The sequence below is a fragment of the Triticum urartu genome, chromosome 3A, assembly GCF_056163025.1.
Source record: "Triticum urartu cultivar PI428250 chromosome 3A, HENAU_Tu73, whole genome shotgun sequence".
Taxonomy (NCBI): domain Eukaryota; kingdom Viridiplantae; phylum Streptophyta; class Magnoliopsida; order Poales; family Poaceae; genus Triticum; species Triticum urartu.
The window spans coordinates 334554979-334577025 of NC_141875.1; the positions used below are offsets into that span (position 1 = coordinate 334554979).

Here is a 22047-nt window from a genome sequence, read left to right on the forward strand (position 1 = left end):
TGTGTTATGCTTATAGGTGAAATACGTACATGGCCAGCCACAAGACAATGCAAGAGATTGTCCATCACTTCCATAATAAAATGCTCAGTTGTACCGAGTGCAGAATTTCTTTTTTTACCTCTATGACATATTAATGATCTATCATCAAAAGATTCAGGCAGGTCAATGAGGTCATGTATACCAGGTTGCCGCCAATAGACGATCGCCCAGGCTTCTTGGTTTATCCTTTTCCTTCAAAAGCTCCACATAGTCACCTGTCAGAATAACACTTCAGTATACCAAGAAATGAGTTCATGTGTTTATAGTTAAACATCCCTTCATGATCATCTATTTGCTTATTAGATTTAAGAAAAAACTCAGATGAGTATTAGATCAATACTCTGCAACCACAACTGAATTGGCATTGCCATCATCATTGTTGCAGACCTACAATCCTCATGCAATCACACACACCACCGTCATCACAAGGACATTCATGCCGTGGTAACTGTGTATTTAAAAGAAAAACGATAATCAAAATAGGGCCTTGGTGTTTCTTTTTCATGCTCAGACATGAACATGGCCACAAAAAGGGGTTTGGCACGCCCTATTAACCCTTTAGAAACTCCCCTACCCATAAGTAAGACCATCTATGATTACGCAACCTTCCATATATAGCCTAGATAAATGATGAAACCAATTGAAGATCCTCTGCATGCATATAAATTGTAGAAGAAAAGTTTTGGTAAAAAAATCACAACAAACTAACTTTAGAATGTTGCAAATGTACTGGCGCCCAGTCACAGTATATATGCAATTATGCACGAGTCTATGATTCTGACACAAGGATCAAATAGACAACAATTTGGAGCATGGTGTTGTGTGACATCTCACAAAGTGAATGAATGAATTTTCGATTGTTACAGAAAATTGCATATATAGATTTTCAACGTAAAAACGAACTTTATGCCCATGTTATTTGTACATACATAATGTCTTTCTTGGTTCCCGAAGAGGTTCAGTATAACCATCCTAAGTAAGCAATCGAACATACCTTGAATCACTTTAGCAAAAATATTGCAGACGGAAGTAAGTCCAGCCCATGTCTTATCAACTGCAAAAAGATTCCTCAGGCAAAACTTGCAAAAAATGGTCACCCTCATATCTACTGTTTGATATCAACAATCTCCTGAAACATGTCATCAGACAAACCATTTTTGGTTCAGTTTGAAGGCATGGCCAAAATGAAGAGTACTGCGATATAAAAGGAAACAAAAACATCATAGACATAGGAACACTATGCATGCTGAACAATTATATGGGTCTGACATATGGAGTTAGTAGTTTCCCTAAAACAACAACTTTCTGAATATTATTGTCTCGACATTATGCCCACAAAAGGAAAGAGAAAACTTATGTAAACAAAATATTACAGTGGACAAACAAAGAGTTTTTCAGAAAAAGGAACACTTCCCAGGAAACTTACAGTCCTTGAAGAAAGGATAACCTTCCTACAAATACACCATCCAATGCAGGTACATACAGTTTTCATTGTGAACAAATGATGCAACATACAGATTCAGGCCAATGCGACAAAATGTCCAGTGAGAAGTTCATTGAAACTTTGAAAGGCAATCATTTTTTATCAACAAGTTAGTACAAGTTTGCTACAATGTGCTTCCAATGTCAGGATACTTCAACACCTAAAATCAAAGTTGCTACAGTCTACTAAATGATTTTTAACCAAACTATACAATTAGTGGTCCAGCCATAAATATTATTATTTTTTGCATCATGAAGAGTCGTATATGAAGTACCTTTGGAATTCTGCATAGAGAAACAACATGTACTGTACAATCAAACTTGATTCTTCTTGGGATAAGCCAATGTTCAAGCTCCAAGGCTTACAGATATGTTTTAGTTAAAGCCGCAACATCTTTTGAATGGCACACATAAAAATCGATAATTCCATTGTGCAGTCATCAAGTCTAGTAAGTTCTCTTTTTTGCCATTAACTTCGTGAACTTGAGGCGTCCGATTTCTGCTTGTCGATGTTAGCTTGCCTCAATGTGTATGCTACAACAAAACATTAGGTGAAAATCTATCCATCTACAAATGTTCAGCATTTCCATTGGAAGAATTGTACAAAGCAAAACAAAATGAAACCCAATAAGCCAAACTCGTGCACAAGATTCAACCTCTATTTCAGGTAGCTAGTAGCTACCAATTGAATATTTGTACGCATCAGTGAGAGTTCCTTAAATACCAGATCGAGCAATATCAATTTCTATGTGCAGTTGCAAGACATTAATCCTGTAGTATTAAATACCTGGTCCAGAGGCATGTGGCGACCTGGATTGGGAGCGGCAAGATGTAGCAAAGAGCGAGCTGGATGGGGAGTCCCAGACTCCTAGTGGTGCTTGCTGTAAGGTGAGACGGGCGGCGAGCCAAGTGGCCAGCCACAAGCTTGGCAGCAGACCCGGACGGAGACCTCGTCCGGCTCAGCGGCGGCCCAAGCGTCGCCCTCCTCGTGCGGTGTAGCGGCGAACTGTTGCCCAATACGGCAATACGGCGACCCAGCGTCCTGCGCCGAGGAAGAGGAAGAAAGGGACAGGGAGGAGACGTGAGAGTGCAGCGTCGACCAGACTAAGGGAGCACCCTCGCTGGAATCAACCGCACAGGGCGGCGGCCGGGCACGGCACGTATCCCTCTTCGCCGGTGAGACACGGGGAGGGGGAGGCATGCGAGAGCTGCCTGCCGCGTGAGTTTCGTTCGAGGGAGGGGCGGCGACGGCGGGCGCGTGGGGGTCGTGCGAGAGAGGAGGCAGGAGCGGTTTGTTTTTCTTTTTTTTAAGGGCGAGTGGAGGTGGGAAGCGGGGAGACCGGCGTTTGTTTAGCGTTAAACACGGGATGATTTTGAGCCCTATGATCTGCTGCATTAATGGATAGGATGAATTGGTTCTCCGTCCTCTCGTGCTTTTATAGTGGTAGTAGATAGTAGACTAGAACAATGTCCGCCCCCCTCAAAAAAAAAACTAGAACAATGTCCATGCGTTGCAACGGGATATAAATATTCTACTACGTTAGATTGTGATTTACCTCTCAATAATAATACGATTGTGTAAATAAATATTCATCAATTTTTGATCGCGAATTATCTTATATTGTGATTAGAAGTTTGGTAAGTAAATTAAAGTGGAATTGATTCAGAAAGTAAGTAAATTAAGGTGATTGATTATCATATACTAGTAGAGTGCCCGTGCGTTGCCACGGGCTCTTGACAAAGTTTACAAGAGTTACATGTTAAATTTCACATGCATAAACAATATAACACGAACACAATTGCTGAACAATTGAAGTCCATTTTGCAATGAAAATTGATAACAAAAAAAAGACTAACGACATGTCCACGTAACAAACTGAGCGATGTTTCATCTAAACATCTATTACAAAATTATCAATATCTAGATGATGCATTTAAGAAATTTTTTAACAATATCAGAAAAGTTGTCTTTAGCTTCATTCCCACGGTGTTTGTCACTCATACATCCAAGCGGCGCCCAATAGACTCCGTAAAATCTAACCATGCAACCAGCTCAGGCTCCCCAAAATTTGGGCCACCCGCGATGGCCAAAATGTTATAACAGGCCGTACTTGTATGAAGTATAGAAAACAATGATTCAGCTAAGTAATGTAACATATCTACTTTGACACGCTTAAGAAATTCATGTATAACTTAGATATGTTGTCTTTGGCGTAATTCACATGGTATTTAAGCAAGTGTACAAAGATTGTAACTATCCCACATGAGCAATATATGTTGTTAGCATGAGGCTATTATGTGCAATATGTAAGAATATGCATTATAAAATACTCACCGTGCAAAATGGATGAAGCAATTAGGTAGATGAATACACTATCGCTGATCATTATCTTTGATGTTATTACAAAGAAATAATACAAGTAATGATTTTCAAGTATTCAACTGTCCTGGCTCGTTGAAATACCAACCAATGATTTACCTGTCGAAGTTAATATCTTTAGAATACCAACCAGTGATTTACGTGACCATATAAATGTAGCTTCAAGGGCGCAGGCATAATCTATCACGCGTGAGTCAAATTAGTTACAACCAATAAAAATGAAATGATCATAACCACAGTGAAATTAAGTACCTCGTGGGATGACCTTTAAAAAAATATTACAATGCTTTAGTTTGGGCTTCAGCAGGAAACTGGAATATAGCAAACATACACAGGCTCCCCAATCTGTTATATAAAACAGTTCAAAGAAATCTGTTATATAAAAAATATTCTAAAAAAATATTCGGAAGTTCTCATAGGAAGATGTGCACACCACCATCTTTGTGTGCGGTGGCTGTGTAAACAAAATGTGGCAATTGTTTCTTAAAAAGGCGATAACGTTTTCTCGAAATAATTTGATATACAATGAAAAAATTGCAGTTATCCTAAACAATATGGTGCCCTTTTCTTTCTAAAAGAAAGATACTCTTCAAAGTAGTACATTAGCTATGTAGGAAAAAGTGGCGATTGTTTCAAACAATTGGGTAAGTTCTCCTAACATTTGATCATTATATAAACAACACAAGTAAACTGATGATATTTTTTAGGGCAATACGCCAACATGGTGTTTTATATTTCAGGCTCAAATATGGATGCATCGTTTTCCAAAACATCAACAAGAAATCCGGAGGCTCCGATTGCCAAACAATGGATCGATCGCACCCCGCCTTGCTAGCTAAAACGTCCGCCACCGTTTTGGCCTCTCTATGACAATGATTAAAAGTAATAGAAGAAAATTTTCAACTAAGGAAGGAACATTCTTCATAGATGGCCGCTGCTGGTCCTAGCAAATTACCCTCATTGACCATTACGTCAATCAACTCCATACAATCAGCTTCAAGAATTACTTTATGGCAGCCAACGATACCCGCCAAAATCAGGCCATCCTTCAGAGCTCGAACTGATGATATGATAATACGTACATGCCCTAAAAAGTTATTTATGTGGTGATGGATGCTTATAGGACTGACTGGCATAAATAAGCAAATTGATGGCCTACTACCGATAACATGATGATGCTAATTGGCAGTCACGTACTGTACATAGGAGAGCAAAGAGAGGCAAGCCTCACAACAATCTAGCAAAGCATAGTCGTAGTAGACTGCAGCGAGGGGTGCAAAATGAACATCAGAATGCACAGCATGCGGAAGAGATTTTTTTTCTTTGTTTGACGACGGCTTGTGTGTTTGCGTGCAATGCACCAGATGGTTCGGATACGGCGCTGCTGCACAGTATGTTAAAAAAGTTTCTAGAAAAAGAAAAGGCAAACTCACGCAGACTCCTGTCACTGCCTCACTCTCTTCCTCTCTCATCTCGCCGAACGTTCTCTCGGCGCCGTCACCCGGCGGTTCGATCCCTCCGCCGCCGTACGACCTCTCGCGCCACTGCTAGGCGCCGAGCCCACGCGCTCGCAGATCCGCGATCCTCGGCAGTCAGATTCGACTTGGATGGACGGAAGAGCTCGCTGTCTGGATCTAGGTGGCACTACCTCCCTTAGAGCTGGTCGTGGGAGAAGCTGTCACGCATCTTGCGGCCTGCCGCCGCCGCAGGTTAGCTGCTCCCGCCGGCCGCATGCCCCACTCCCCGGCCGCCGCGCTCCGCTGTGGCGCTGCTGACTCTCCTGCTCGTCGCGTGGTGGTCTCATCTCCCCGGTCGCCCTTCTCATTTGCATCCAGCCACAGCTCTGCCTCCTTCCTCATGCCGCTCGAGTTGTTCCAGTGAGGCTACAGAGCAGTCTACTACTGGTGAGTTTCCATATTCTGACATGGTGGATTCCTGATTACTGTTTGGTTGTCTATTTCTTCGTTTTTTGTGGTGTTCGTTCAGGTTGTATATAATCTGTGTTCTTAAATTCGGTTGATGTTGAATGGATCTGAATGAATGAATGGGGGAATTACCTGATGAAAATTCAGGCTACATGAGTGTCTATGCATTTTTATTCAGAGTTCAGGCAACATCAGTTACTTAGTAATTGATTCAGACAATTGGTCCACACTCAAAAGCTATCCTCGTGCTTGTTCAGACGTTCAAGCGGTCCAGTGTGTAGTACCAAATCAACTGAGTGATACATAGTGAACTATTAATAAATGTTGTTCGACAAGAAAACTGAAAACAATATACTCCTACATGATATTTGATTTCTGTTGGTTTCATGAATTCTTGCTGATAGCTATAACTACTAATTTCTCTTAGGGTAATAATTATTAATTTTTGGATATACATGAACTAATGAATACAACCTCTAATATATTTGTACTGTTTGATTTGCTTCGTAATTTGTCTCTTAGAGAACAGAAAATAGCAGTAGTGAAGGCCCTAGAGCAACCACCTGTAAACAAAAATTAAAAAGAAGGGTAATTGGTACTAAAACAAAAACGTTCCATGTAATGTGAATCTGGAGCTTACATAGCTTGAGAGTTTAGAACTTTAGAAGTAGAGTGGAGTTTGGAAGTTAACTTAAGTCGAGGGTGGGGTGGAGCTCTCTGAAACACACCCTAAGCCTAAAATGTAGTGATCTACTATATGATTACAATTGCCTCACTCCAGAGTTACACAGTGGTACGTAGATACCAGAGGCATCTCATACCTAGCTTTTCTAGTATATAAAAGCATATCAGTACCCTTTTCACATTAAAACTGGAGCACTGAGATCTTACGTTATTTGAAACTGGCTATCAGGCTTCAGGGCCTCATATATTCTCACGACGCTTTCTGAAGTGTAACTCTGTAAGTTACTAAGTTGAAATCTGTTCTGTCAGCACTATTTTATCATGTATGATATTTTTTCTTTCTTTCCAAGAAATTGTCTCTTTCCTTGTTTTGGAACTGATATTTTATATGGTTGCTTGACAGTATGAGCCAGAGCTATTTACTGGTCTGATTTCTCCTGGGTATACTCTGCTTTCGGGTGTCTGATCTGATGATAAGAATATTGTGTCAACGGTCAACCTGGTCTGTAAATTGGAACTAGAAGCAATAGCTCTCCAGGCACGCAATGTAGAGTATAACCCCAAGGTAAAATCATTATCCTAATGCATTCTTCATGATGTTTGCTTTTTCTCTTATTGGGCTTGTGATGCTATAGTTCCAAAAACATCCAAATTTTATCACTTTGCTAGCATCCTTTGTGAATCCTGGTGTGTAGACGGTGGATAGCCTGGTAAAAGAGTAGAGACTTTGTACATGGGTTCTTTTGTGTACCCTTCTGAATTTGTGCTCATTCGCTGAGAAAATAGAGAACAATAGCTTACTAAATAGTTTTGATCCAATGGTGAGTTGAGACTCTCTACCTGACCACCTTTTCGGCTTTAGCATGAGGTAAGGTTATTCGAACATGTAAACGGTCAACTAATAAGCTGAAGGGTTATACCACACAAAAGTTATTATACGTGGACGCTTTACGACAATCAAACAATGTGTCAGGACCCCGATTCCAAGCCACATCGATCTAGCCGGTAACACCTCATATCACTTTGCGGCCTCACGCACGGTATCCCACAGGTGTCGCCTTACCATGGCCCGGGACCGTTTGCGCCTTTTGGCTCACGTATATGATAGTGTCGCTAGCATCCATATGACAGAGAACCCGGTCCGACATGGCTAGTCGTGAACCCAAAGCGGCACAGACCTATGGAGACAGGCACACATGAATTACATCGAGCATGTCGGTCATCAGCGAGTGATTCCGGGCTGTAGCACTGGGCTAACAGGACTCCGGGGAAACCGGGCTGTAGTAGGCTAGGCAGGACTCCGGAAGTCACCGCGTGACATTTCCCCGAAGGGACAGACATAGGAACGAAGTGAAACACATGCCGGCCAGTCAAGTGTCCTGAACAGTAGTGCTGGGCTAGCGGGGCTCCGGTGAACCGGGCTGTAGCGGACTACTATGGCTCGAGGAACACTAGACTACATTTCCCCATAAGAAAGGATGCCAAGGATAAAAAACTAGATTGTCGGATCCCACTCATACCAAGCATTTCAATCATACACACAATATGCCCGATATGAGTACATACAACATGGCATCACAACAAAACTCTACAACTCAAGTACTTTATCTAAAGGCTCCAGAGAGCCATACATAACATGTTCATACAGATAGGGGTCACATGACCCGACACTCAAGTCATACAATCATACAAGCACATGCGGAAGCAACTAGTCTGAGTATAGACACTAGAAAGAAAGAAGGCTTCTCGAAGCCTGTCTATCTATATAGGGCCCTCCATGGCCAGGATCACCACCTGGGTGGCTAGTCACTCGTCGACGTCAAGGTCTACGTAGAACCCATCGGAGGGGGCGGTGTTGTCGTCTGAAAACAGTAATTAAGCAATCACGAGTACAAAGGTACTCAGCAAGTCTTACATCAGAACCTAATATACATGCTCATTCTCAAGAGGGTGGTGGGGTTATTGCAGCAAGCCAGCTTTGACTCTTGGCTAAGCTATCCTACGGAACTTCACTAGTAAAATAGTTTTCGCACACGAGTCCACTACTCACCAACACAATACTCCACCGTGGATCCTCCCTCGTCATCCTACGAGAGGGCCATCCTCGGTACTCACACTTATCTCGAGTCTTTTAGTAGTATCCATTAACTTGTTTATGAACTGTATAGGAAACCAAGTAGTCCTTTACCGCGGACGCGGCTATTCGAATAGTTTTATACCCTACAGGGGTGTACTTCTTCATACACGCTTTCACCACTTACCGCCGTTTACACGACATGTACTCGGCAACCTTCAAGCGGAAGCCCAGCGAGGGTGTCGGCCACAGCCTACCTAAACACTTAAGTCTCTAGTCCAGGTTTATCGCCTATCCAGGTTCCATCCGCAGGGAGTCCGGCCGAGGTTTCCACATACGGCCCCGAACGATGTGAACAGGGTTTCCGAGACACCAAACGGGTGACTCGGTACACCGTGCCACGGTGTATCTACCGCAACATAGCCCACCCCTAGGGTCAGCGCTACGCACGGCCGCCAACACATAACCTACAAACACCAGAAACTATTTGCAACTCCTGGACAGAGTACTAGGGTGATTAAGAAGCCGAGAGGGTCCATTGGTTTCGGGCCCAATGTATGGTAGTAACTGCATCTTAAATCACACATACAGATCTCAGTTCTTATGGACGGTCTCAATGAAACAACCCACCATGTACTCCTACATGGCCTCTCATCGATACCTTTATCAAAACATGTTTAACACATCCCTCACGTTACCGACATAAGCATTTCACTCTAGCCCATCACCCAGATGAACCAGACCTGACACAACTCTAAGCATAGCAGGCATAGCAAGGTAGGAATCACATACATGGCTTAATCAACTCCTACACATGCTAGTGGGTTTCATCTAGTTACTGTGGCAGTGACAGGTCATGCAGAGGATAAGGGTTCAACTACCGTAGCACACAGCAGTTTGAAACGCGTTGTCTTAATGCAGTAAACAAGAGCAGAAGCGAGAACATGGGTTTGTATCGGAATGATCAATGGGTTGCTTGCCTGATGGAGTGGTAGTGGGATACTGCCCTTCAGTTGGATACTCGTGAATATCCTTGGAGACAGAACCTACCACGAAGAACACATCGGAACACAATCAACACATGACGATATGCAACAATATGATGCATGCTATGACATGGCAATATGAATGTGTCTTGGCCTAATGCAAGATAAAACAGAAGGGGATGAACTCATTTGAATCAAAGATTCAAATATTAGCTCATTAAACATGGCCTTATTAATGCATTACCTTATTCTGCTTAAACAGCAAGGTAAACTTGTTTTGTCATGCATGAAACCATTACAGATGGATAGATTGAATTTTTTCTGATCATTTTTCATATATAAATCTTTGCATTTGGAGCTATGGTTGATTTTCTATGAATTTTTGAAGTTTGAACTATTTTCTGAAATTTCCTGTATAAAAATAATTCCAGTAATTTAATTACTGCGTCAGCATTACGTCAGGGTGACGTCAGTGGTCAACGGGGACGTCCAGGTCAACCTGACCAGTGGGTCCCGCGTGTCAGTAGTTAATTAAACTAATTATTTTTAGTTAAACTAATTTGATTTAGTTAGCAGGGGGGCCCACTTGTCATTGACTCAGGGAAGTCAACCTGGGGTCAAACCCCTGGTCAGCGGGGCTAATCCCGCCGGCGTTAAGCCGCCGGCGAGGCCGAGACGGCGGAGAGCTTCGGATTTGGTCCTCCGGTGACCAAATCGCCGGTGGAGACGTGCTACGCGTAGCTAGGGAGCTGCCGCATCCAGTGGTGCAAGTGGTTGGACACGGGGACGCCGGAAACGACGCCGGCGAGCTCGACAGCGGCGGCCGGAGTTCGGACGGGGTTGGTTTCGACGCTACGGTGCACGGGAGAAAGAGCTGGTGGTGGCTACGGGCTCCTGGTGCTGCGCTGAGCACAACGATGAGCTTGGCTTTGAGCCACTGTGGCTCTGGCCACGACGGCGCCATGGCCGGCGGCGGGGAGCGTTCGGGTGCGGTGGAAGTGGCGACTACAGAGGCCAAACGAGCACGGGAGCTAGGGGAGAGGAAGAGGAGCTCACAGCGGGGTCGGAGAGGGGGTCAGCGAGCTCGGGGAGGTCCTGGCGGCGGCGAATCGACCGGAGACGACTCGGGTGCCCGAGGTTGAAGACGAGGGCGAAGACGACGTTCAGCGGCGTTTGGAGTCGCGTGGGTTAGCGGAGAGGTCCAGGGCGACGAGGCGGAGCTATTGGGCATGTCGGAGGGGCGAGGGGGTGGCTCTGGTGACGTCTACGGCGAACGGCGACGAGGAACGCGCTCGACCATCGCGGGAGAGGGTGAGGGAGACGAGGGGGAGAGTGAGGGAGGATGAGAGGGGGGCGTGGGGGTCGGCGTGGCATCCCTGGACGTCTCCAGGGCGTCGGCAGAAGCAGGAGGTGGCCGGCGTGTGGCCGGTGCGCGGCGAGCACGCGCCCCTGCCTTCTGGCGCGAGGTAGGGGGTGACTGGCGCTGGCCAGTCGGCTGGGCCGAGCCAGGTCGGCTGGGCCAGCACAGGTAAGGCCCAGGTGGTTTCCCTCTTTCTCTTTTTTATTTTTTTCTATTTAATTGCAACTGTTGGGCTTTATTAAAAATACTAAAATGTTTCCAAAAATCCTGAAAATAATTGTGGGCTTTGTTTAGAAAATTTTCAACCGCAAACATTTATTTCCAGAATTATTTGAGTATTTAAATTATTTTATAGCATTTAAATGCCCAAACACAAATACTTATGATTTAATTCAATGACCTTCTGTTGACCTAGAAAATTGTGCACCAATTTTGCCAGAGGTTCTAACCTAAGACAAAGGGAGTGAACTTTTTAGAAGGGCATTTCAGGTTCATTGAAAATAATTTTAGTAAACCCTAGTTGTTTCCAGGGGGGTGTTGGGGGTTCTGTCTTCCCCATTTCAAATTTAGGAGGAAATTAAACATGATGCACACTCTAATGCTTGAACTAAACTAGGGTGTGACAACTCACCCCCACTCAAAAGAATCTCGTCCTGAGATTTAGGATCCTCCGGGAAGAAGGTGGGGTACTCGAGTCGAAGACGATCCTCCCTTTCTCAAGTGGTTTCTTTTTCGGAATGGTGTGACCATTGAACCTTGAGAAACTTGATATTACGACGTCGAGTGGTACGCTCGGCTTGATCAAGGATACGAACGGGATATTCCCGATAGGAGAGGTTATCTTGTAGATCAAGCGTTTCGTGGTCCACTTCACGGATAGGATCCGCGAAGCAACGCCTGAGTTGTGAAACGTGGAAAACATCGTGAACTCTGGAAAGATGCGGAAGTAGTTTCAATTGGTAGGCAACTTCTCGTTTGGCAAGAATGCGAAAGGGTCCAATATAACGAGGAGCCAATTTGCCTTTGATACCGAAACGATGGGTTCCCTTTAACGGAGTAACCCGAAGGTAAGCCTTCTCGTCGACTTTATAAGTCATAGGCTTATGTTTACGATCATATTGACTTTTTTGACGAGATTGGGCTGTTTTCAATTTCTCACGAATAATGCGAACCTTCTCTTCTGCTTCTTGAATCATATCCGGGCCAAAGAGTTGTCTTTCTCCGGTTTCTGACCAGTTAAGAGGCGTTCGACATTTTCGTCCATAGAGAACTTCGAAAGGAGCCTTGCCCAAGCTGGCTTGATAACTATTGTTATAAGCAAACTCCGCGAATGGAAGGCAATTCTCCCAACTCATTCCGAACGAGATGACAGAAGCTCGGAGCATATCTTCCAGAATTTGATTGACTCGCTCTACTTGACCACTTGATTGAGGATGGGAGGCGGTACTAAAAGAGAGACGAGTTCCCATAGCATTTTGGAAACTTTCCCAAAATCGAGAGGTGAAGAGACTCCCACGGTCTGAGTTAATTTCCAATAGAACACCATGAAGAGACACTATTCGGGAGATGTATAAATCGGCTAGCTGGCTAGCGGTGATACTCTCACAAACAGGTAGAAAGTGGGCTACTTTGGAAAGTCGGTCGATCACGACGAAGATGGCATTATTCCCTCTCTTGGTCCTGGGAAACCCAGTGATGAAATCCATACTGATTTTATCCCATTTCCATTCAGGAATAGCCAAAGGTTGAAGGGTGCCAGCAGGCCGTTGATGCTCTGCTTTAACATGACGGCAAACGTCGCAATTAGCAATGTATTGAGCGATTTCTCTCTTCATCCTAGTCCACCAAAACCTCTGGCGTAGGTCTTGATACATTTTGGTACTACCGGGATGAATGGTGAGAGGGGATTCATGAGCTTCCTTAAGGATCAGCCGCCTCAGGTTTCGTGCCTTTGGAACCACTAGGAGATTTTCAAAGTATACGATACCTTGATCATCAATGGAGAAACAATTCGCGACTCCTTTCTTAATGTTTCTTGTAATACGGGAGATTCCCGGATCTACCTTCTGTGTCTTGATGATCTGATCTGTAAGGGTAGGTTTCGCCACCAGGGTGGATAGGAATCCTCAAGGAACAATGTGAAGATTAAGCTTACGAAATTCCTCATGGAGAAGTGGTTGACTTTGTTATAATATCAGGTTGTTATAATAGGACTTACGGCTTAGCGTATCAGCCATGACATTGGCTTTGCCCGGGGTGTAAGTTATTCCTAAGTCGTAATCCGAAATCAACTCGACCCAACGTCTTTGCCTGAGATTCAAATCTGGTTGGGTGAAGATATATTTCAAACTTTGGTGATCGGTGAAGATCTCGCAACGATTACCGAGAAGGTAATGTCGCCAGGTTTTAAGTGTATGGACTACAGCTGCAAGCTCTAGATCATGTGTGGGATAATTTTCCTCATGTGGGTGTAATTGCCGTGAAGCATAGGCAATTACCTGACGATCCTGCATGAGTATGCAACCTAGTCCTTGTCGCGAGGCGTCGTAATAGATAATAAAGTCCTTGGATAAATCTGGCGGTACCAGTACGGGAGCAGATGTCAGGCGTCTTCTCAGTTCCTGAAAGCTGAACTCGCACTGTGGAGTCCACTGGAATTTTTTATCTTTCTTGAGGAGTTCAGTTAGAGGTTTAGCAACCTTGGAGAAATTCTCGACGAAGCGGCGGCAATAGCTCGCTAAGCCAAGGAAGCTCCGAACTTGCTTGACCGTCTCAGGTGGAGTCCAATCAAGGACGGCTTGAACTCGCTCGGGATTGACAGCAATACCCTTGCCAGAGATTACATGGCCTAGATAGGCCACTTCTGGCAACCAAAATTCACACTTGGAGAATTTGGCGTAAAGGCGATGCTCTCGAAGTTTCATCAATACCAGCCTTAAATGTTCGGCATGTTCCTTTTCATTCTTGGAGTAGATGAGTATGTCATCGAGGTATACTACGACGAATTTATCCAAGTACTCCATGAAGACCGAGTTCATTAACCGAGAGAAGGTAGCTGGGGCATTGGTTAAACCGAAGGACATAACGGTGTACTCGTATTGGCCATAACGAGTAACAAAGGCCGTTTTGGGAATGTCCCCGTTTCTGATTTTGATTTGATGGTAGCCCAACCTCAAATCCATCTTGGAAAAGACTGAGGATCCAGCGAGCTGATCATAAAGATCGTTGATCCTGGGAAGTGGGTATTTGTTCTTGATGGTGACCAAATTGACAGGTCGGTAATCCACAACCATTCGATCCGTTCCATCCTTCTTCTTGACGAAGAGGATGGGGCAAGCCCAAGGAGAGGAACTAGGACGGATGAAACCCTTTTTCAAGGACTCATCGAGTTGGTTCTTAAGCTCGGCTAATTTTAAGGGTGCCATCTTGTAGGGTCTTCTAGAAATTGAAACGGTTCCTGGAACAAGGTCTATCACAAACTCGACATCCCTGTCAGGTGGTACACCTGGCAGTTCTTCTGGAAAGACATCCGGAAAGTCTCGGACTACCGGAACATCCTCAAGGTCTAGAAGGGGGTTGGCATTTAGGGAGTAAAGCTGGCACTTGGCCACTCGAGTTAAGACATTGACTGTCTTGCCCGATGGGTGAGTAAGTTGAAAGGTTCTAGTGGCACAATCAATCTTAGCATAATGAGCTGACATCCAGTCCATACCCAAGATGATGTTTATGTCCGAGGACTTGAGAGCTATTAAGGATGCAAGAAAGACAAGTCTATCGACAAGAATTTCGTTCCCATGGCTTACTCTAGAAGTTTGCCATTTGGAACCTGGAGTTTGAATTACCATGGAAGTGGGCATGTCACAGAATGTCGTGTTATGCAATCGAGCATAGTTCTCGGATATGAATGAATGAGATGCTCCAGTATCGAAAAGAACATATGCCGGATGGCAGTTAACAAGGAGCATACCAAGGACGACGTTAGAATCCTCATGAGCCTCCTCGGCTGAAACATAGTTGACATGGCCACGGGCAATGGTGGACGGCTTGGCGTAGAATGTCTTTCCCGCGGGCTTACCACGGCCAACGGACTTTCCAGTCTGATTGGGGTTGTTCTGGGGACACTCTCGACTATAGTGACCCGGCTCTCCACACTTAAAGCATGTCACCACATTGGGGCATGGAGCAGCATTAGCAGTGGGGCCACCATAGGGTTTGGGCGGTGCAAATTGCTGGTTGGGACGAGGCGCCTCAAAGGATGGCCTCGGGATGCACCTGGGTGGCAGTGCCGTGCTTGGGATCCACACCCGGCGCTTCTGAGCTCCAGAGCCGGATGAAGAGCCAAAATCACGGGAGTGCTTGCGTGAAGCGTCATGATCAGTCTGGCCTATCTCAGCACTGATGGCTTTATTCCAACTTCTAAAAGGAGGTGCACTCGTGCAGACGAAGATCGCGGCTAAGCTCAGGGCTAAGTCCCTTGCGGAACCTTGCCTGCTTCTTAGCGTCAGTAGACACCTCTTCAGGGGCATAACGTGCCAGATTCCTAAATTCACGACTATAAGCATCCACAGTCAGTCTTTTTTGGGTGAAGTTGCAGAACTCCTCCCTCTTGCGATCCACGAGACCTTCCGGAATGTGATGCTCACGGAAAGCCTCACTGAATTCAGCCCAAGTAGTGATTTAGCCGATCGGGCGCATAGCTTCGAAGTTTTCCCACCAAAGGATAGCAGGGCCTTCGAGGTGATAAGCAGCATAAGTAACCTTGTCGGCTTCGGCTACGTTGGCAGAACGTAGCTTGTGGGTGATGCTGTGAAGCCAGTCATCCGCATCGAGGGGCTCGACGGAATGGTTAAACTTTGGTGGGTACAACTTGATAAAGTCATTGATTGACACCAAGTCATTTAGCTGATGGCGTGTAGTGTTCTACTCAATCCGCTCTAGCAGGCGGTTAGTCTCACGCTTGTTTCTTTCCGCCTCCAGCATCACTTCGGCCAGAGAAGGCGGGTGATGCAGATTTTCACCCCTAGCTGCACTGGCTTCCCCCTGCTCCGGGGCAGCAGGGTTGCTGCGGGTGTTGACCATCCTAGGAGAAAACAAGACAACGGTTTAGACAATGATGGCTCAAACTTAGCAAGAAAGTGCAGAATGTAATGGATAACACGGAATGCAGAGATGTTCATCCGTATGTCATGGTAATATAAAATTGTCATATATATACCAACGGTCATACACATCATACATAGTTTAGTACAAGCCCAGGCTACAGTACAACTATGATGAAAGACGTTACATCTCATCGGAGGCATTCCAAGCTCCTATACATTATTTGTCTACACCTCCGGAATTGATTACACACAAAGTCATATTTCACAAGTCACGCAGGACAGTGGAGATACAACTACTACAATACTAGTGATACTACTACTAACTCAGACAGCTCCGTAGTAGTCCTCATAGAAGTCACCTCCATAGTCTGGAAGTTCAACGTGATCATCCGAGAACAGACGGTCCTGAGGAGCCTGTGGACCATAGGGACTAGGATGAGGTCTTGGACCAACAAACGGTGGCCTGCGGGGACCACGGGGTGGGGTGATGCTTCCCACATCACGCTAATCCACCATGTCTGGAAGAGCAGATCTCACAGGATACAGATCCCTTGTATCCATACATCCAGCTTGCACCGCAGGTGCAAACCGAGTCAATGTGGCCCAATGATCAGCACGGGTATTGAAAAGCTCCAGCCTCAAGGCCCGATTCTCTCGGTCCTTATCTTCGAGCATCTCAGCAGTGGTACGAGTTAATGAGTCCTCCTGAGTGGAGTCAGCATAGATAGCCTGAAGATACCCTTGCGCTCCCGGAAGTGAAGCTGGCATGTAACGGAAGTCGGTGTTCCGAAGCAGACCAGTCGGGACTCGCATGATGGTCATCATGGAATAGGCAGCATCCTGCACAGCCATCTCAACAGTAACCCCGAGTCCATAGGAACAGTGAAGGGGCTCGGTAGATCCAGGATAAGAGGGAAATATCCTGACGGTGCAGAAATATTGGCTTTGATTAAAGTCGCGAACTGCTCTTCGACAGTATATTCGGGATACCAGCGGTAACCCGTCTCGATCATTACCCGGACTAACATAGCAGTATGACCGGGCACGTCGAGGCACCGGGTCAGGCAAACCACTTGGTTTTGAACACGGTTGGCCATCTGAAAGCACAACCACAAAGCAAAGACATTAGAATTTCTAGGGAAAATTGGACAGCAAAGCAGCTGTAAATGCTCAGAAAAAGATTTGAGACATCCACAATAGTCTGCAATACCACTCAACAACATCATATCAAGGTTCTGATCCAATTAGCAACATACTAAAAAAATAGTAGAAACTAAACTGGGACTTGTAACAACAATCCTATAAGCTACTACGGATTAGTAACACGTGAACCTGATAGAAGAAGAGAGCCTAGTCCTTAACCCACGTTGAATGAGAAGAGAATGACTCAGATCAGAGGGCATAAGGTAAAGGAGTAAAAGAGCCTTACGTTCCCTCCCACAATCAATTTCCCTACATATAACTAAAGCATTTGTAGACTCGACATCGACCAGTTTGGCTCAACGAACCTACAGGCAGTCCGGCTCTGATACCAACGCTGTCAGGACCCCGATTCCAAGCCACATCGATCTAGGCGGTAACACCTCATATCACTTTGCGGCCTCACGCATGGTATCCCACGGGTGTCGCCTTACCATGGCCCGGGACCGTTTGCGCCTTTTGGCTCACGTATATGATAGTGTCGCTAGCATCCATATGACAGAGAACCCGGGCCGACATGGCTAGTCATGAAACCAAAGCGGCACAGACCTATGGAGACAAGCATACATGAATCACATCGAGCATGTCGGTCATCAGCGAGTGATTCCGGGCTGTAGCACTGGGCTAATAGGACTCCGGGGAAACTGGGCTGTAGCAGGCTAGGCAGGACTCCGGAAGTCACCGCGTGACATTTCCCCGAAGGGACAGACATAGGAACGAAGTGAAACACATGCCGGCCAGTCAAGTGTCCTGAACAGTAGTGCTGGGCTAGCAGGACTCCAGTGAACCGGGCTGTAGCGGACTACTATGGCTCGAGGAGCACTAGACTACATTTCCCCCATAAGAAAGGCTGCCAAAGATAAACAACTAGATTGTCGGATCCCACTCATACCAAGCATTTCAATCATACACACAATATGCCTGATATGAGTACATACAACATGGCATCACAGCAAAACTCTACAACTCAAGTACTTTATCTAAAGGCTCCAGAGAGCCATACATAACATGTTCATACAGATAGGGGTCACATGACCCGACACTCAAGTCATACAATCATACAAGCACATGCGGAAGCAACTAGTCTGAGTACAGACGCTAGAAAGAAAGAAGGCTTCTCGAAGCCTGTCTATCTACATAGGGCCCTCCATGGCCAGGATCACCACCTGGGTGGCTAGTCACTCGTCGACGTCAAGGTCTACGTAGAACCAATCGGAGGGGGCAGTGTTGTCGTCTGAAAACAGTAATTAAGCAATCATGAGTACAAAGGTACTCAGCAAGTCTTACATCAGAACCTAATATACATGCTCATTCTCAAGAGGGTGGTGGGGTTATTGCAGCAAGCCAGCTTTGACTCTTGGCTAAGCTATCCTACGGAACTTCACTAGTAAAATAGTTTTCGCACATGAGTCCACTACTCACCAACACAATACTCCACCATGGATCCTCCCTCGTCATCCTACGAGAGGGCCATCCTCGGTACTCACACTTATCTTGAGTCTTTTAGTAGTATCCATTAACTTGTCTATGAACTGTATAGGAAACCAAGTAGTCCTTTACTGCGGACGTGGCTATTCGAATAGTTTTATACCCTGCAGGGGTGTACTTCTTCATACACGCTTTCACGACTTACCGCCGTTTACACGACATGTACTCGGCAACCTTCAAGCGGAAGCCCAGCGAGGGTGTCGGCCACGGCCTATCTAAACACTTAAGTCTCTAGTCCAGGTTTATCGCCTATTCAGGTTCCATCCGCAGGGAGTCCGACCGAGGTTTCCACATACGACCCCGAACGATGTGAACAGGGTTCCCGAGACACCAAACGGGTGACTCGGTACACCGTGCCACGGTGTATCTACCGCAACATAGCCCACCCCTAGGGTCAGCGCTACGCACGACCGCCAACACATAACCTACAAACACCAGAAACTATTTGCAACTCCTGGACAGAGTACTAGGGTGATTAAGAAGCCGAGAGGGTCCATTGGTTTCGGGCCCAATGTACGGTAGTAACTGCATCTTAAATCACACATACAGATCTCAGTTCTTATGGACGGTCCCAATGAAACAACCCACCATGTACTCCTACATGGCCTCTCATCGATACCTTTACCAAAACATGTTCAACACATCCCTCACGTTACCGACATAAGCATTTCACTCTAGCCCATCACCCAGATGCACCAGACCTGACACAACTCTAAGCATAGCAGGCATAGCAAGGTAGGAATCACATACATGGCTCAATCAACTCCTACACATGCTAGTGGGTTTCATCTAGTTACTGTGGCAATGACAGGTCATGCAGAGGATAAGGGTTCAACTACCGTAGCACACAGCAGTTTGAAACGCGTTGTCTTAATGCAGTAAACAAGAGCAGAAGCGAGAACATGTGTTTGTATCGGAATGATCAATGGGTTGCTTGCCTGATGGAGTGGTAGTGGGATACTGCCCCTTCAGTTGGATACTCGTGAATATCCTCGGAGGCAGAACCTACCACGAAGAACACATCGGAACACAATCAACACATGACGATATGCAACAATATGATGCATGCTATGACATGGCAATATGAATGTGTCTTGGCCTAATGCAAGATAAAACAGAAGGGGATGAACTCATTTGAATCAAAGATTCAAATATTAGCTCATTAAACATGGCCTTATTAGTGCATTACCTTATTCTGCTTAAACAGCAAGGTAAACTTGTTTTGTCATGCATGAAACCATTAAAGATGGATAGATTGAATTTTTCTGATCATTTTTCATATATAAATCTTCGCATTTGGAGCTATGGTTGATTTTCTATGAATTTTTGAAGTTTGAACTATTTTCTGGAATTTCCTGTATAAGAATAATTCCAGTAATTTAATTACTGCGTCAGCATTACGTCAGGGTGACGTCAGTGGTCAATGGGGACATCCAGGTCAACCTGACCAGTGGGTCCCGCATGTCAGTAGTTAATTAAATTAATTATTTTTAGTTAAACTAATTTGATTTAGTTAGCAGGGGGCCCACTTGTCATTGACTCAGGGAAGTCAACCTGGGGTCAAACCCCTGGTCAGCGGGGCTAATCCCGCCGGCGTTGAGTCGCAGGCGAGGCCGAGACGGCGGAGAGCTTCAGATTTGGTCCTCCGGTGACCAAATCGCCGGTGGAGACGTGCTACGCGTAGCTGGGGAGCTGCCGCATCCAGTGGTGCAAGTGGTTGGACACGGGGACGCCGGAAACGACGCCGGCGAGCTCGACAGCGGCGGCCAGAGTTCGGACGGGGTTGGTTTCGACGCTACGGTGCACGGGAGAAAGAGCTGGTGGTGGCTACGGGCTCCTGGTGCTGCGCTGAGCACAACGGTGAGCTTGGCTTTGAGTCACTGTGGCTCTGGCCATGACGGCGCCATGGCCGGCGGCGGGGAGCGTTCGGGTGCGGTGGAAGTGGCGACTACAGAGGCCAAACGAGCACGGGAGCTAGGGGGAGAGGAAGAGGAGCTCACAGCGAGGTCGGAGAGGGGGTCAGCGAGCTCGGGGAGGTCCTGGCGGCGGCGAATCGACCGGAGACGGCTCGGGTGCCCGAGGTTGAAGACGAGGGCGGAGACGGCGTTCGGCGGTGTTTGGAGTCGCGTGGGTCAGCGGAGAGGTCCAGGGCGACGAGGCGGAGCTATTGGGCATGTCGGAGGGGCGAGGGGGTGGCTCTGGTGACGTCTACGGCGAACGGCGGCGAGGAACGCGCTCGGCCATCGCGGGAGAGGGTGAGGGAGACGAGGGGGAAAGTGAGGGAGGATGAGAGGGGGACGTGGGGGTTGGCGTGGCATCCCTGGACGTCTCCAGGGCGTCGGCAGAAGCAGGAGGTGGCCGGCGCGTGGTCGGCGCGCGGCGAGCACGCGCCCTTGCCTTCTGGTGCGAGGTAGGGGGTGACTGGCGCTGGCCAGTCGGCTGGGCCGAGCCAGGTGGGCTGGGCCAACACAGGTAAGGCAACACAGGTAAAGCCCAGGTAGTTTCCCTCTCTCTCTTTTTTTTGATTTCTTTTTCTTTTTCTATTTAACTGCAACTGTTGGGCTTTATTAAAAATACTAAAATGTTTCTAAAAATCCTGAAAATAATTGTGGGCTCTGTTTAGAAAATTTTGAACAGCAAACATTTATTTTCAGAATTATTTGAGCATTTAAATTATTCTATAGCATTTAATGCCCAAACTTAAATACTTATGATTTAATTCAATGACCTTCTGTTGACCTAGAAAATTGTGCACCAATTTTGCCAGAGGTTCTAACCCAAGGCAAAGGGAGTGAACTTTTTAGAAGGGCATTTCAGGTTCATTGAAAATAATTTTAGTAAACCCTAGTTGTTTCGGGGAGGGGGGTGTTGGGGGTTCTGTCTTCCCCATTTCAAATTTTGGAGAAAATTAAACATGATGCACACTCTAATGCTTGAACTAAACTAGGGTGTGACACAATGAACTTAGGGAATCTACAACTAAAGCATGCTTGACATCCATCTTAACAAATTTTAGACATGTAAGCACAAAAAAAAGCATACAAGACTACTGATTAGTCCTTGCATACTGGTATGTTGTACACTCTAGGGGATCCCCTAAAGGGACATATTTTGAATGTAAGTTTTAGAAAATAAAATGGAGGCAATTATTATTGGTTAACCCTACACCTACCTATGGAACGAATGTGCTGTATTATGTGTCTCTGTACAAGCATGGTTAGTTATCAAGTGCACATAAAAATTCTGACTTGGATGAAAACATGCAGCTAAGAAAAAGAAAAGGAACAAGTTATGACTTAGGAACAATAGATCGCAGAAAAGACCAAT

The 22047-nt window shown here is 45.8% G+C and overlaps 2 long non-coding RNA genes across 2 annotated transcripts; one reads left to right on the forward strand and one right to left on the reverse strand.

Annotated features, from left to right (window-relative positions):
• Positions 1 to 2507, reverse strand: LOC147979628 (uncharacterized). The gene is made up of 4 exons (XR_015599722.1): positions 2309 to 2507; positions 1797 to 2055; positions 1034 to 1168; positions 1 to 254 (listed from the first exon to the last, which is right to left on the reverse strand). It is a non-coding gene; the product is annotated as an uncharacterized LOC147979628 (long non-coding RNA).
• Positions 2508 to 5136: 2629 nt separating this feature from the next.
• On the forward strand, positions 5137 to 7329 carry LOC125548367 (uncharacterized). The gene is made up of 2 exons (XR_007301037.2): positions 5137 to 5805; positions 6914 to 7329. It is a non-coding gene; the product is annotated as an uncharacterized LOC125548367 (long non-coding RNA).
• The last annotated feature ends 14718 nt before the right edge of the window (positions 7330 to 22047 follow it).